General features: G+C 30.0%; 1 protein-coding gene across 1 annotated transcript in view; it reads right to left on the minus strand.

Moving 5' to 3' along the window:
- The window catches only part of LOC122268880 (uncharacterized), a 63,344-nt gene that overhangs the window by 5,517 nt on the left and 43,339 nt on the right, over positions 1–14,488 (minus strand). Inside the window, exon 3 of the mRNA XM_043039669.3 lies at positions 12,574–12,669. The gene's annotated coding sequence lies outside the window, so the exon portion shown is untranslated. The remainder of the gene's footprint in view (positions 1–12,573; positions 12,670–14,488) is intronic.

A 14,488-nucleotide genomic window follows, 5' to 3' on the forward strand; every position in this document is an offset into this window, starting at 1 on the left:
AAGAGAGAAAAATTCAAATTGAAAGAGTCCCAACTTAAAGACACTGTGAAAATCTCAAGACAGATTCTAACAAGACCCTCCCCCTATTTACAGCCCTAGAAATGTTTTCTTCTTAAGAATTTATGACCAGAAATCAAACAAAAAGGTGTCTCTGTGGATATCTGATATTTCCGAAGTAAGGAAAAAAGAGCCCCAAGGCAATATCAAGAAGCTAAAAACATTTTCTCACAGTGTAAAGTGAGGAGGCTACTTGACAACTCTGTAGGTGGTAGCTACGAAAGTGGGGATATTTTCAATAGTGGAAAAAACGTTTTATTGCTCTTTTGGTTAGAAAAGTGAAGAATAACAATTATTTTATATTTGTAAATACTTCGATTAGATTTTGAAAAGCATCCGACTACGTAAAAAAGAAAAAATAATCTGAATAAATCTCTGAATAAAACTTCAAAAAAAAGAAGAAAAAAGTGGGTTCTAGGGGCCCTCTTGAGTTATAAATAATAAATGAGTTACAATTAAAAAAGAAAAAAAAATGCAATGTGACTTTAGACTTTTCGGGGGCCCCATCAGAACTCGAGGCACTGGGCCCATCCTTAAAAACGGCTCTGATTTGATGCCACCCTCTCGTATCATCACGAATGACTCCTAGAACATGAAGAACCCAACTTAAGATTAAAATTTATTTCGGTGGGTCCATTTATTTTTTTGCGCACAGTACATTCATTTGAAGTATATGTCAATATTGCTGATAATAGCAAAATAATTTTTAATAATTTTGCCGTTTTATATAGAAAGGTAATTTAGCTGGTGGTTATCCATATGCTTTGATAATTTTAAGGATTATGATTGAAAGAGGAAAATAAGGTAAAATTATGTTCACTTTCAATATTAATATCAGATATAAATAAATAAAAACATCTTTCCTTTTGTCCTCTTTTGTTAATTTCATAATAATTGCATAGTAAGAGCGTCAAAATAATAGCTCAATGATAATGATGATAGTATCTCAATCTCGTCATACCTCAAGAACGTTTTGCGTTTTGATTGAATCGAAATTTTTTTCATACGATTGCAAAAATTCATTTTTCCAAAGATAATGCCACGCAAAAAATATAGTTTTAAATAGTTATAAAATATTTAATATTATTTATATTTTTGTTTATAATATGCGTTGGAAAAATTCTGAATCCCGATTTTTGAAATCCCCGTGTAGTAAATGGATGCTGATGATGCACGTTAAATATGTCGAGTCGCAAAGTCCTCCAGGTTCCCATAACGAATCAATACCTGTGGGGGTACTTATCCAGGAGTTTCCTTGTCTTCTGGATTGGTTCAAAATCACAAGGCTACGGAGTTGAACATTAGTAGTCGTAAACCCGAAAATTGGGTCAGTTATTCAACGACGGATAAAATAAAATAGCAAGATATACAAATTTTTATGGAAGGTAATTTTAAATTGTAAAATACAAAATTTGAATGAAATCGGTTAAATAATTCGAGATAAATAAAATTTTAAACAAACTGACTTTTTTAAAATTTGATAACTCATAAACTAATTGATCGATTGCACTGAAGGTTTGTATTTTGAAATTAAAAGGATGTAAAAATATGTAGAACATACAATTCAATATATTTTACTACTTTTTAATAAACTAATAAAAAATAACTAATAATTATTTAAAATTAATTTTGCTTAAAAATTTGTGTGTAAAATGTTTTTCGTCATTTTATGCAAAAATTTTTCAATACACTCAAAAAGTTCTCGAGATAATAGGCTATAATCAAAGAAGTGAAGCTAAAATTAAAGGACCCATACTTTCCAACTCTCTCTCTGCCGTAACTTACTTCAGACCATATCTTCCAGATTGCGGCTGTTTCATCATTTTGAAAATTAAACTATAGACAAACTTGAAAGTTTATTTAGAACAGAATGCGCTTTTCTGGTCATTTTCGTAACTTAAAATATGGTATTGACTCTTTGTAAGGGAAAATATGATTAAATCAAAAATTAATCAAGGTGTTCCCTTTTTCCATTTCATACACTGTACATAAAATAAGTCAATGAGAATCTGTTGATTAATATATATTTAAAGATATTGAATACGAACAGTTTAATTGTTTTTCTGTATCAATCAACAATCTTTTTATTACTTAGACAATGATAAAAAAAAATGATAAATTTAAAAAAATTTGTTACTTTTTTTCCGACGGCATATTTATTGCGTTGATTAAAATATAAACCTTGAATCGGAATAAGTAAATGATTTTCCTCATTTAAAAGTATAAAAAAAAAATTGGATATTTTTTTTCTTATACTTTCATTTTACCTGAAAATATCAAAAAACAATTATGTGATCCCATAAACCATTGATAAACACATAACATCGAAATAGAATTTGTAAAGAAGGGGACCTGCGTCTCTTTCTGTCCCCAGGCTTTTGTTCCAAGAAAATGAAGATGTGTCTGTGGGAAAGGATTTCTAAGGGACTTCGAAAAGTCGCCAATTTCAACCATTTCTAATCGCATCCGGTCTCTAGTTTAACAATGTATGGGCAAAGTTACAAGTAGTGCAGTGAAACTACAATTACATAGAATTTACAATATATTTTACTAATTTTTGTTACTAATTCTTAAAAATAAAAAATTAACTACAAAAAGTTTTATTAGGCATTTTTTGACATTATTTAGAAAAAAATGTGACCAGACTATTTTCCCGACGAGACTCTAAATTTTTCCCGATGGGGGGGCTGGCCATGCCCGACGGGAGTGAAATTGCCCCCCCCCCGAACCCCTACTGGCGCCGCCCTTGTTGAAAACTTATCAGTTTTATTTTCATGTGGAAAGATAAAATCTAAAAAAAAAATTTAAATGTGCAAAAGACATTTTTGACTAAGATTATAGAAATCATAGGTTTCTTTTTTGCCCTCTTGAAGTAGGACAAGAAAGTTCTCTCTTCCTGAGACATGTCCTTTGTCTTTCTAAGAAAACTCCTACTTGAGGGGGGGGAGGAGAGGTAGGAAGGTTTCACAGATTTTTAGTTACTCAGTATGCAGAAAGCTTTCTGTCAATTTGCTTTAACAGGATATATTATTTTGCTAATGAGGTTAATTTCACCTTTTCTTTCACACTCCCTCTTCTCATCTCTATATCATTTTTTTTATTGCTCTTCTATTTATAGAATTGATGATCTATTTATAGATTTTTGAATCATATATGATTTTTATATTTGTCTAAAGTATGTCTAAAGTTGAAGGCTATGCTCACGCTGAACTGCCCCCCGACAAATTTTGCGCTACGAATTATCGCCACGACGAATAAATTAATCATTTTCGATGTATTGTTATTTCGACGTAATTCGTTCAAATTTCGATTTTGAGGCACTTTTTGTCGGATTCGATTAGTTGACGATTACATCGTAATTTCACGCTTGTTTGTTATTTTTTCGGAAGTTATTCATAATTTTTTCGATTCTTTTGACATGGCTTTTCATGTGCATTTTTTATATTAGGGGGTCTGGAAAGTAATGTCGTTTCGGCGCATTAAATATTCGTTAGTCTTAAAAAACAAATCTTTTTCGATCCATTTTTCATCCGGCATTGAAAGGTTGTTGCTAAAAACAAAATTTTGATAACAAATATCAAATGCGCCGAAACGCCATTACTTTCCGGTCCCCCTAATACAATGCTATTACGATATGTGAATTTCGGTTTCGAGTTGACGCTTTCGGTCGTGGACATTTTTTTCCAGCCCTTTACACATGGTTTTTAAAATTCTGACATTGTTAATACGATATTAATACGAGGGTCGAAACTGAGATTTCACTTATTAATGTGTTTCACTCGTAACTTCTCGCTGTTAGAAAATTTTTCAGGCATTTTCTACAACATTTTCTGAACTGATATTTTTTTTAAATACGCTAGTACGATATGCGAATTTCTTAGCTCGTGAAAATGTCGGAGTAAAATCACATCGTTTTCTCCGAAAATCGGCAGTGGAACAATTTTGTGGGGTTTTATAAAACGAAATTTCGTGAAGGAACATTTTCACAAATTAGAATTTCATGAAGGGACCATTTTTAAGGAATTAATTTTTGTCAAGAAAACGCAAAACAGTCCTGATTTCTACCAGACTCAACCCCGGATAAATTAAGCGCAACAGTCGAATTTCTAAGTATGATGCTATAATTATTTTTACTGCTAGTTAGAAAATATAACTTTTAAAGAATATTAAAATGTATGAAATACTGGATCTAACTTAGCCGCGATTGTTAAGTAGTTATTCCTTTAACGCACGGGCATGACAACGAAATCGCTTTCTCAAATAATAAAATAAAAAGTTTCTGGTTTTGTGAAACCAAAGCTTTTGAATTAAGATTTAATTTTTATAATAATTACGAGATGGTCTTAAATTGCATCCTTCATTAAGAAAGATTGAATATTTTCATAACATTTTTTTCGAGTCATTTTTACTGAATAAAATTAAAAATATTTAAAATTTACCACTCAAAATTGTTATTTATGAGCTTCTCATGACATACTGGTAGGTAGGTACTTAAGTCGCACTAGAGCTACACAATGGGCTATTGGCGACGGTCTGGGAAACATCCCGGAGGATGATCCGAAGACATGCCATCACAGTTTTGATCCTCTGCGGAGGGGATGGCACCCCCGCTTCGGTAGCCCGACGACCTGAGCGAGAAGTCGAGCACTTTACGATAGCACAGTTTAACGAGGACCAATACCGCACACCCTCGGTCCCTACGCAGACTGACCCAAGTGGTCACCCACCCGCACACTGACCGTAGCCAGTGATGCTTGACTTCGGTGATCTGCTGGGAACCCGTTTCTTAACGATCAGTCCACTGCAGGACCTTAACGGGAGAAAAGTTTCGCGAGGACCGATGCCGCACACCCTCGGTCCCTACGCAGGGTATCAAAGTGGTCACCTACCAGCAGCCAGTGATGCTTGAGTTCGGTGATCTACTGGGAACCATGTCTTTGCGATTAGTCCACAACAGAGATTTATCCAATATAAAGATACCCGATAAAAGCTTTCTTTTATTTACATTTATTTTTGGTTACGAAATGCACCTAAATCTGAGAGCCCCAATTCCCACTTGGATCGACCCTTGATAAAATATGCGTAAAAAGTTGAATTTCCAGGCTTAATGCTGTAATTACTTTTAAAGCTAATTAGAAAATATAACAAAAAAAAACTTCCTTAAAAGTTGGTAAAATTCTTCTAAAACATACTTTTTTTTTCATACGCGATGGTTAAGTGGTTAAGGAGTTGAACTATCAATGTGAAGGACTGGCTTTAGATCCGCATTGACGCGAAGTAATGCGGCTTGTGCGCAATGCCGTTGAACACGAAATAGTGCAGCCCTAACCCCTACAGCTCCCACCGATCGGGAATGATTTATTACTTTTCTTTCTCTTATCTTTTGTTTCCAACATTTAAACAAAGAAATATTTATATTAAATTATAAAAAAGTCTAAATTTAAAATTTCTGTAAAAAAAAATTTACGTAAATTTTTTTTTAGCTTTACATTATTGAGAACGTATACGTGAATATCTTTAATAGGCATTAGCAAAAATAGAACAAAATGAAAGAATTTTTTTTTCTACCCATGCGGCCACCAGCATAGCTTATTTTAACTAACTATAGTAAAACTAACTAACTATAATATACTATAGTTAACTAACTATAGTAAAAAAGAATCATTATTTTCCTGCTTATAGTTTTCGCTAAATTAAACTACTAGATGCAATAAAAATTCTCCAACTTCGATATAAAAAACTTACGTTCTCTTATTTAGAGGTTACGCCTCCTGCTCATAATCACTTCACCATTTGAGAAAGTTGAGTTCACTTCTCATTATTCGGACAAAATAAAACATATATATAGTAAAAATATCAAGAAAAAGAAATAGACGATGAAGATGGAAATTCAAATAGCGAAAGCGTTATTTTTTTTTTCTTCATTTATTTATTTTATTAACGCATCCGGAGGCATCAAATACGTTTAAGTTAGTTAACTGAAAGAAAGTTAGTTAATTGAAAGAAAATAAAAACGACCTATGCTCAGAATAAAAAGTAAAAATTCCTACCGAAAAGCCAAAATTGAAACTCAAAAAAATTTTAAAGTTAAATTTCTCTTCCAATTTTTTCCATAATAATTTTGTCTAAATTATCAAAACCCGAAAGAAAATTTTAAATAACATTTTAACAATACAAATTGTAAAGATTGGTAAATAATTGCTTTGAAAATGAAAAAATATATATTATATATCCCGTGGCAGAATTTTTCGGGGCTTTCTGCGACATACCTCTCTAATAATAAAATCTGCAAGATACTTAAAAAAACAAAAAAACAAATATGCATATTAAAGTAACAAAAGCATCAACTTCAAAAAAAAAGAAAAACTTTTCAGATGAAATAAAATAATTTAATTAAATATGTAATATTATTTTTGTTCTACTATTATGGGCTATATTCTCGCATTTTGTAGGTAGAAAACACACTAATTATTTCCTTTTTCACATTTTGTAAATCATCATCTCATTAAAAAAAATTAAATCATGAAATCCGTAGCAGTAAATAGGACTCTTCAAAAAAGGGGTGCTAAATGCGCGTTTTCATTTCGAGATTCAGTTGTTGTAATAAAAATTATGTTAAAAATATCTGATTTTAAAACTATGTGGAAATCGATAGTAATAATTGCATTAAAATGAACGAACTTTTCCGCATAAAAGAAAATCAAATTTTTTACTTCGTTAATCTTTATTTTTCGTTATTCTCAAATGAGAATAGAAAAAACATTTCTTCCCCACTAGGATATGCGAGAAAGGCATCTTTTGAATATAATTCTGAAGAAAAGATAAAAAAACTTTCGAAAATTTCTACAGGAAAAAAAAAAAACTCTTCACTTCCCAAAAGAAAAATCTTTCTGCAAGAACTCGGTAACGTTCTGCGACAATGTCGCCACGATTCTGCCACGGGGATTATATATAAAAAACAGGAAACGATAATCGTCGTCACAAACACTTAAAAAAAAAAAACGCGATTGTAGTGTTACAAAAAAAAAAAACCTACGAAAAATAAGAGATATCTATCAATTTATATAAAACGTAACGTCGAACCCCCAATTAAAATAACCAGAAAAGTTTTTATTTAAATGAAAGAACATTATCATAATTTGATTTGATCCAAAATACTGGGAGAAAACAAATAAAACTAAAAGGTTAAAAGATTTTATACTTTCAGTCATAAGTGCATGGTTACAAAACTAATTTTACAGCATAGACAGAAATTCTTTATCGCGAAACACCATTTGTAACTATTGAAAGAATCCAAAACAAAATCGAAAATAAAACAAGGTTAAGACGCGTTACACTTTTTCAAACGTAAAACGTTTTTTTTAAAAAAAAAAAAAAAAAAAAAAAAAGGCTAATAACTAAACAGAATCACTTTGGAAAAAAAAAATGACATAAATTAAAGTCAGAATTACAATGCCGGACTAGTGAACATCAAGAAAAAAACTTTAACCAACCGGCTTTAAACAAAACTTTAATTCGGCTCCCGAGACGTGTTTAAAATAAAGTGTGATCATTATTAAAGTTTATGAATGATAAACTATTTAACATCCCGACGTAATTTTGTCGCAACAGGTATTAACACTAATCGACTCGAAAGTAAAACTTATGTTGGATCAATAACAAAATTTTTAGATAGATTTCCAAATCAATTACGTAAGTTTATTATTTTTTAAAAAAAAAGTAAATAAACAATCCCATAATTTTTTTAAATTCCTTGGGCGTTATTTTAATTCGTACCTCTACTGAAATGGCATCAACCGTAAATAATAATAATGTCGGATAGCGCGTAATCTCGTATTTACACGTAACGTTCAATTAAAAAACATTTATTCATTTAGTCAAACATTTATTTACATGGAGGATTTTAAAAATATGATTTTTTAAGAGTTAGAGTATAACGTTATTTGTTTACAAAAATTTGCTATTTGCAATAAAGAATTTATTTTGTTTACGTTACTGTCTTACGTTAGGTATGTGATTTGCTACTTCAATTAAGTTTTACTTCAATTAAGTTTTACTACATAATATTAAGTAATTCAAAAATACTTTTATTTAAACTAGGATGCAGTTACAAACTTAAAACTGTTTAAATATTTTAAATTTCACGATTAAAAGTTTCTTCTATTTTCGTTGGAAGAAACTTCTCATTCCTGATTAAAAACAAAGATAAAATATCCTTTAAAAATGTTATAAATCTTTTAAATCTTATAATAATAATATTTAAATCTTTTAAATCTCTTTTGTAACTTTCAAAATTAGTTAAATAATATAATTATTGAAAGAGTTAATAATGTAATTATGAAAGTTTCTCAAAGTTTATTTTTATCTAATCGTTAAATACATTATGTTCCCTACAATCAAAAGTATAAAAATATGTTTTCTACACTTTATTTTAGTTTTAGTTTAAATTATTTTCTGTTACCTGTGCAAATAAACTTGTATCTATGCAGATGTTTTTATTCATTATTTTAATTTTCTATTTACCATTTTTAACACTAGAAAGACTAAAACTTAGTATATACCATATTGCCCAAAAGCAGTCAAAATGACTAGATTGTGAAATAACTAATTTGTAAAGATATGTTTAAAATTAATTTAATATTTTTTATATTATTTATAGTTATATAACAAGTTATTAGTAAATATTAACAATAAAAAATTTATATGTTGTAGAAAAAGTCACAAAATTCTAAGAAATTGTGTCATATATGTAACACAACATTTTATCATATCTTAATAAATCATTGTTTTTTTTAAATTGAAATTAAAAAGCAGTCAAAATGATAACTTTGGGCAATCTAGTGTTAATAATATTCCAAAAATTTTTATAAAAATATATTCACTAAAATCTTTTATAAATGGAATGTTAAATATTTTTTATTACTTATTTAATGCTGCAATGTGCCAATAAGAATATTTTAAACTCTGTCAACTTAAAATAATTGTTAAAAAAATAATTTATTAATGTATCTTTGGGCAGGGCAATTCGAGGGTTAAGTCAACCAAATTAGGAAAAATTCAAAATAAATATTTTTTAGTAAACAAGGAGTTTAAAGATAAAAAGTTGAAGATTTAGAAATATTTGATAAATTTATTTTCCAATTAGTTACAGGTTGTTGAATGAAAAATATCATCTGAAATTTTTAGTCCATTGACTTTAAAAGAAATTCAGATTTAATTTTTTTTTTTATTATAAATTTTTATATTACATCTTTTATAAATTAATTAAGCCTTCAAAATAATTTAAAATAGCATATTTCACTTCCGTAAGCTAATTTCATGTTCTGTTTTACTAAGGTGTCTGTTATTTTAAATGAATTATAAAAAATTATATTCTGTATATTCTCTAAACCTATTCACTCTTTTTGAATTTAATCGAACACAAACATCACTGCCGGATTTACGTATAAGCTAAATAAGCTGTAGCTTGGGGCCCCGAGATGGCATGGGCCCCCAGATCCAACTTTTTCCTTCTTTTTTTAAAGTTTTATTCGGAGCTGGAGCCCTCTGAAGCCTAAAATACATTTTTTTTTCTTTTTTGCATTGGCGAACGCTTTTCAAAATCTAATGGAAGTGTTTACAAGTGATGGAAGTAGTCCATGGATCCTAAAAAGCGGTACTCCATGGAGTAGTCAAATAGCCGCCTCAATTTACACTGTGGGAAATGTTTTCAGCTTCTTTAAATTGCTGTGGGCTCTTTTGTCCACAGAAACACCCTTTTGTCTGATTTCTGGGTAAAAAATTTCTAGGGCTGTGGGAGAATCTTGTTTAGGGTCACTCTGTTTCGAAATTTCCGTTGTGTCTCATTGTCGTTAAAGAGCTTCTCGTTTGATTTTAACTTTTCTTTTTTGCAAAATATATGTTTTCCAATTTATTACAAAAGCTTTTTTCCTTTTAATTATCCTAAATGTTTTAACTAGCTTAATTGTTTAATTTACTTAATTATTGTAATTGATTTTAATTTGTTATTTTCCAAATTAATCGTACATGAATCCGTGAACTCCTTTCTTTCTTTATTTATTTAAATAGTGGGCCACCATTCAATTCCCTCTTTGACAGGCTCATCTGCCAAAATTTTTGATGTGGTTTATTTTGGATGAAATTGAGATAACAGATGTAATTTTACTTACTGCTAATAAACAGAAGCAACATGTGATATTGCTTGATAGAGCATTGAAATCAAGTGATCATCAGCTAAACAAATGTTTTAATATATATGTAAAAAATATTGTTCAAACCTCCTGTCTGACCTAATTTTCCATGTATCCCCGAAATATGAATTATGTTTAATTTGTAAAATATGATATTTCGTACACAAAATTCTTTTATTTAGTTAGCTTATGCTTTTATTGTTTATTGATCATACTTGTTTCTATTTTTAACTCCCTGATTTTTGTTGTTATTATGTGTTTACAGTTAATAAGGCATCAAAATTTTTTAATTTATAAGGATTTCAAATTTTTAAAGCAAAGTTGAAATAACTTCTTAAAATTGCAAATTAGATCTATTTATAAAATTTTGGCAGATTTGTTTTTATTTTAAATCTGTGCATTTAATTTAATAAAATAAAAACAAATAAAAAATAAGTTAAAAAAATATAAATAAATGGCTAGATTAAATATAAAACTGTGTTGTCAATGAAAAAGAACATATCTTTTAAACAATTTGAGTATTAATAAATTATTTAAAAATAAACAATTTTAAAAAGTAGAAAAGTTTTTTGATTTGTTTAAAAGGCAAATTTTGTCCCATCATTTGATCAAGAGACTATTTAAAATCTGTTTCTAAGAAGCAGTCGGTCGCGTGTGGGTGTGTGGATGATGTAAGTAAAAGAGGCATACAAAAAAAGTCAATTTAACTTCAGTTAATGCCCTCGATATTATATTTTTAAACTCCTCGCAAAAATGTAGTAAAAAAGTTATACAAATTAATTGTAGCAAACAAATTAATATTAAGTAAGAACGAATCAAAAATGATATCGAAATATGCTGAATCACTAATGAGACAGGCAGGATGAAAGACATCGAAACCAATTTGATTAAATAGTAAAACTAGAAAGTGTTTCAAAAATCCGGACATGTATCAGGCTTCAATATTTTTCTTATTGCCACAAAATTTATCAGGGACAATTCGTTAGATTTCAATACGGGTTTTTCTTTAATTAAATATTAACTAATATTTGTCTTTCCAAGCTTTTCATTCTGTAATAACGAATGTCAAGCATTTAAAGTATCCAGTTCAAGAATGTCAAGTATCCAAATAACTTCATTTATTAAATTAAAAAAAAAAAAATATAATAATAATTAAATATCCGCAAGGCAGGTGTGTATATTTGGGGCTGATGATTATGAAATCTAACACAAAACTGTGAGATCGCGGGTTCTATTCCAGCTGATGACAGTTTTTAATTATTATTTCTTAATACTGAAAAATGTATTTCTTATTTTTTTAAAGTATGCACTTTAAAAGCTAATAATTTAACAAGTATTTAAAAAAACTAGAAAGTTACACCCCCTGTTCATTTTGCACACTAACCCTCACGGTTGCTTCTGATTAATCATTGCAGATTAAGAGGAAAAATGGTTTATTTCCATCTTTTTATTCTACAAAAATTACGATTGAATTTCTATTTACATTTTGAAAATGACTAAAATTTGGCAAATCAAGAAAAATTGGTACCTCTTGCAGAGTTATTACCCAGTGAAGATGGAGTCAAGGGCACTGAGTTCGAATCCCAGTGTTGACTGGTCGATACGAATTCTTCACCCGGCTTACACCAGCCACTGTGCCGAAGTAAAATATCCTCAGTGGTAGACGGATCATAGGTCCCCTTGTTGTCAGACTGACAGTGGAAAGCTTTTGTGGTTTTAATCATCATGTAACTTAAATGCTGGTCAGTTCCATCAAAACGTCCCCCTTCAAGACAAAAATTTCTTCCAATACTTGATCCTGGAGTTCCCTTGTGTTCTGAATTGAGTTTAAAATTAGAAGTCTAATAAGTTGAACATTAGCAGTCGTAAACTCGAAATTGGGTTGGCTGTTCAATGACTATTATAAAATAAACTAATAATTTGGCCGGGATAGCCTGGTTGGCAGGGAGTTGAAGTCGTGTTTGTGAGAATGGGATTTCAAATCCAGCCGGCCGAAGAATACCCATGTATAAAATGGTGACTGGTGCATGTTAAATCTGCCGTGGTCACAAAGGAGTATATATCAATCAAGGAAAATAACATAAAGTGGTCGCATCAATACAGGCATGTTTAATGTAGCAAAATTGTTTCCCCCCCCCATTTTAATTTTAGCGTAACTAAGTTTTTAGTATGCATCAAGATTTTTATTTCAATAATAGATAATGGTGAATTAAATAAGGAATGGATTATTAACTATCCCAGGCTTCTAAAATATCGATAAAAATATTTCGGATACCACTTTGTTTCTTCTTATTCTGATAATAGACATTATGAAAATGTCACTTACCTGGTTTTTCCATTAAGCCCTTGAAATTTATTTGTGACATTTCATTTCTTCCACTTTAATTAAATCAATTCAAGTACAAGCATTCAGAATGTAGACCTTGAGAAAGAAAAACGGATAAAGTATTATTTACAGCAAAAAATTTAAATATATATTATATATATACACACATATATAATAAAAATCTTTCATATCATACATAAACAGCATATCCTTACAGCATGTCAAATTTCAACTCAGTAGTTTAATTTCAGTGGGCAGTAGATCATCACACATGGTTATTTTTTGAAATTAGTTTTTGCCAGCTAAGTTTTGTTGAACTAAGTTTTTTTTGTCCCATTGCACTCCTTGTACATTTTTATACACACTTTCGTAGTTATAAGTTTTTATCAATACTTTAGAACAAATAAAAATTTTTTAAAGAAAGTTATGCCAAGTTCATTAAAAAGGGCCCTTTCAGTATGTGAAGTCTACAATTGCATTATAATGATAAAGAATTTTTTAAAAAAGATAGACCCCTTAATTTACTTTTAAGTATAGATATTAACCAAAGAAATAATTGAGATAATTTTATTTCTTAATACTGGAAAGATACTACTGAGAATAATACTTAAAAGTTCAGAAGTTATCAGCAATATTTGATGTGAAATTTCAGGTAGGAGATGTAAACATCGCTGATGTTTCTTATAATGTGGCAGTTGCTTGTTTACAAAAGCTCTGTATGTCAACAAAAGATGACTGGAGAAATGTTAAGGATTTACAGATATTTGCACGCCACAAGTGATGTTAGCTTCATATACAAGTGCATAAACTGTTGACAATAGAACAATCCCATATTGTCTTGTGTATTTCAGGTGCTGCCAAGTCACAGTGTTCTTTTTCCATTAAAACTACGAAAGCAAGCCCTTCAACTCTAAGAAACTATTTTTTTCTGATTGGAAGATGACTGATGCAGCTCAAGTTGTGACAGCGGATGATTACAACTCTGAAAGTTAGTTCCGATATTGGCTACATCAGAAGACAAAGGTAGGCTTTTTTGTTTTCACCTTAAATAATTACTATTTACATTTATTTACAATTTATGCACGACTAGTTTAGGTTAACAGCTTAGAACTTGGAAACTCGGTTATAATGGACTCAAATTTCATTTCTTTAAATATCTTTTTCAGTCCTCCATCTTTAAACTTGTAGGTGTTGGGACTGAAAATGAATGCATTCCTATAAAATGTGTCATATTACTCTCCTTTATGCTTATCACTTTTAACTATACTGTAATAAATGTCAAACAGATCATTTATCTTATACTCCTCCCTTCCTGCCAAGTCTCGCTTTATCTCTTTTCCCCAAGCTTGCTCTACAACTAGTTAACTTGGCCACCTGCTGAATTTTTGGAATTTTCTTATCTGTTCAAACCATATTCTTTACAAATCACCCCTTAACAATCAAGAAGGGCAACAATTTAACTCATTCTACAGCTGCTCTCTTCATATTCTTACATTATCTATTTCAGACAAGATTTTTATTTCAAAAGCAGTGAAAATGGCAAATTCTCTAAAGAGAAAAGCGTTTTCGATAGAGGACAAAGTTAAAATTGTAAAGCGTATTGATGATGGAACCAATCAATTGACACTGTGTAAGGAATTTTCCTTGTCAAAATCTACAGTTTCAAACATTTGGAAAAATCGAAGTGCAATTCTTGCGGCATACGACAAAAACATGGTTTCATCGAAAAAACTGTGTGGAGCTGAAAGAGAAAACGTAGAAGATGCTTTGTTAAGATGGTTCGAAATCTTGTTCAAAATGTAAAAATCTTGCATTCTTTGCACATTGTAGATAAGAAAATTGATGAACTCAATTTAAAATCAAATTGTGTTCAATCAAAAATAAAATTTTTTTTCATAAAAAATGAAAATAAAAC

Source organism: Parasteatoda tepidariorum, chromosome 12 (genome assembly GCF_982258835.1).
Source record: "Parasteatoda tepidariorum strain Cologne lab strain chromosome 12, Ptep-v5.0, whole genome shotgun sequence".
Classification (NCBI taxonomy): Eukaryota; Metazoa; Arthropoda; class Arachnida; order Araneae; family Theridiidae; genus Parasteatoda; species Parasteatoda tepidariorum.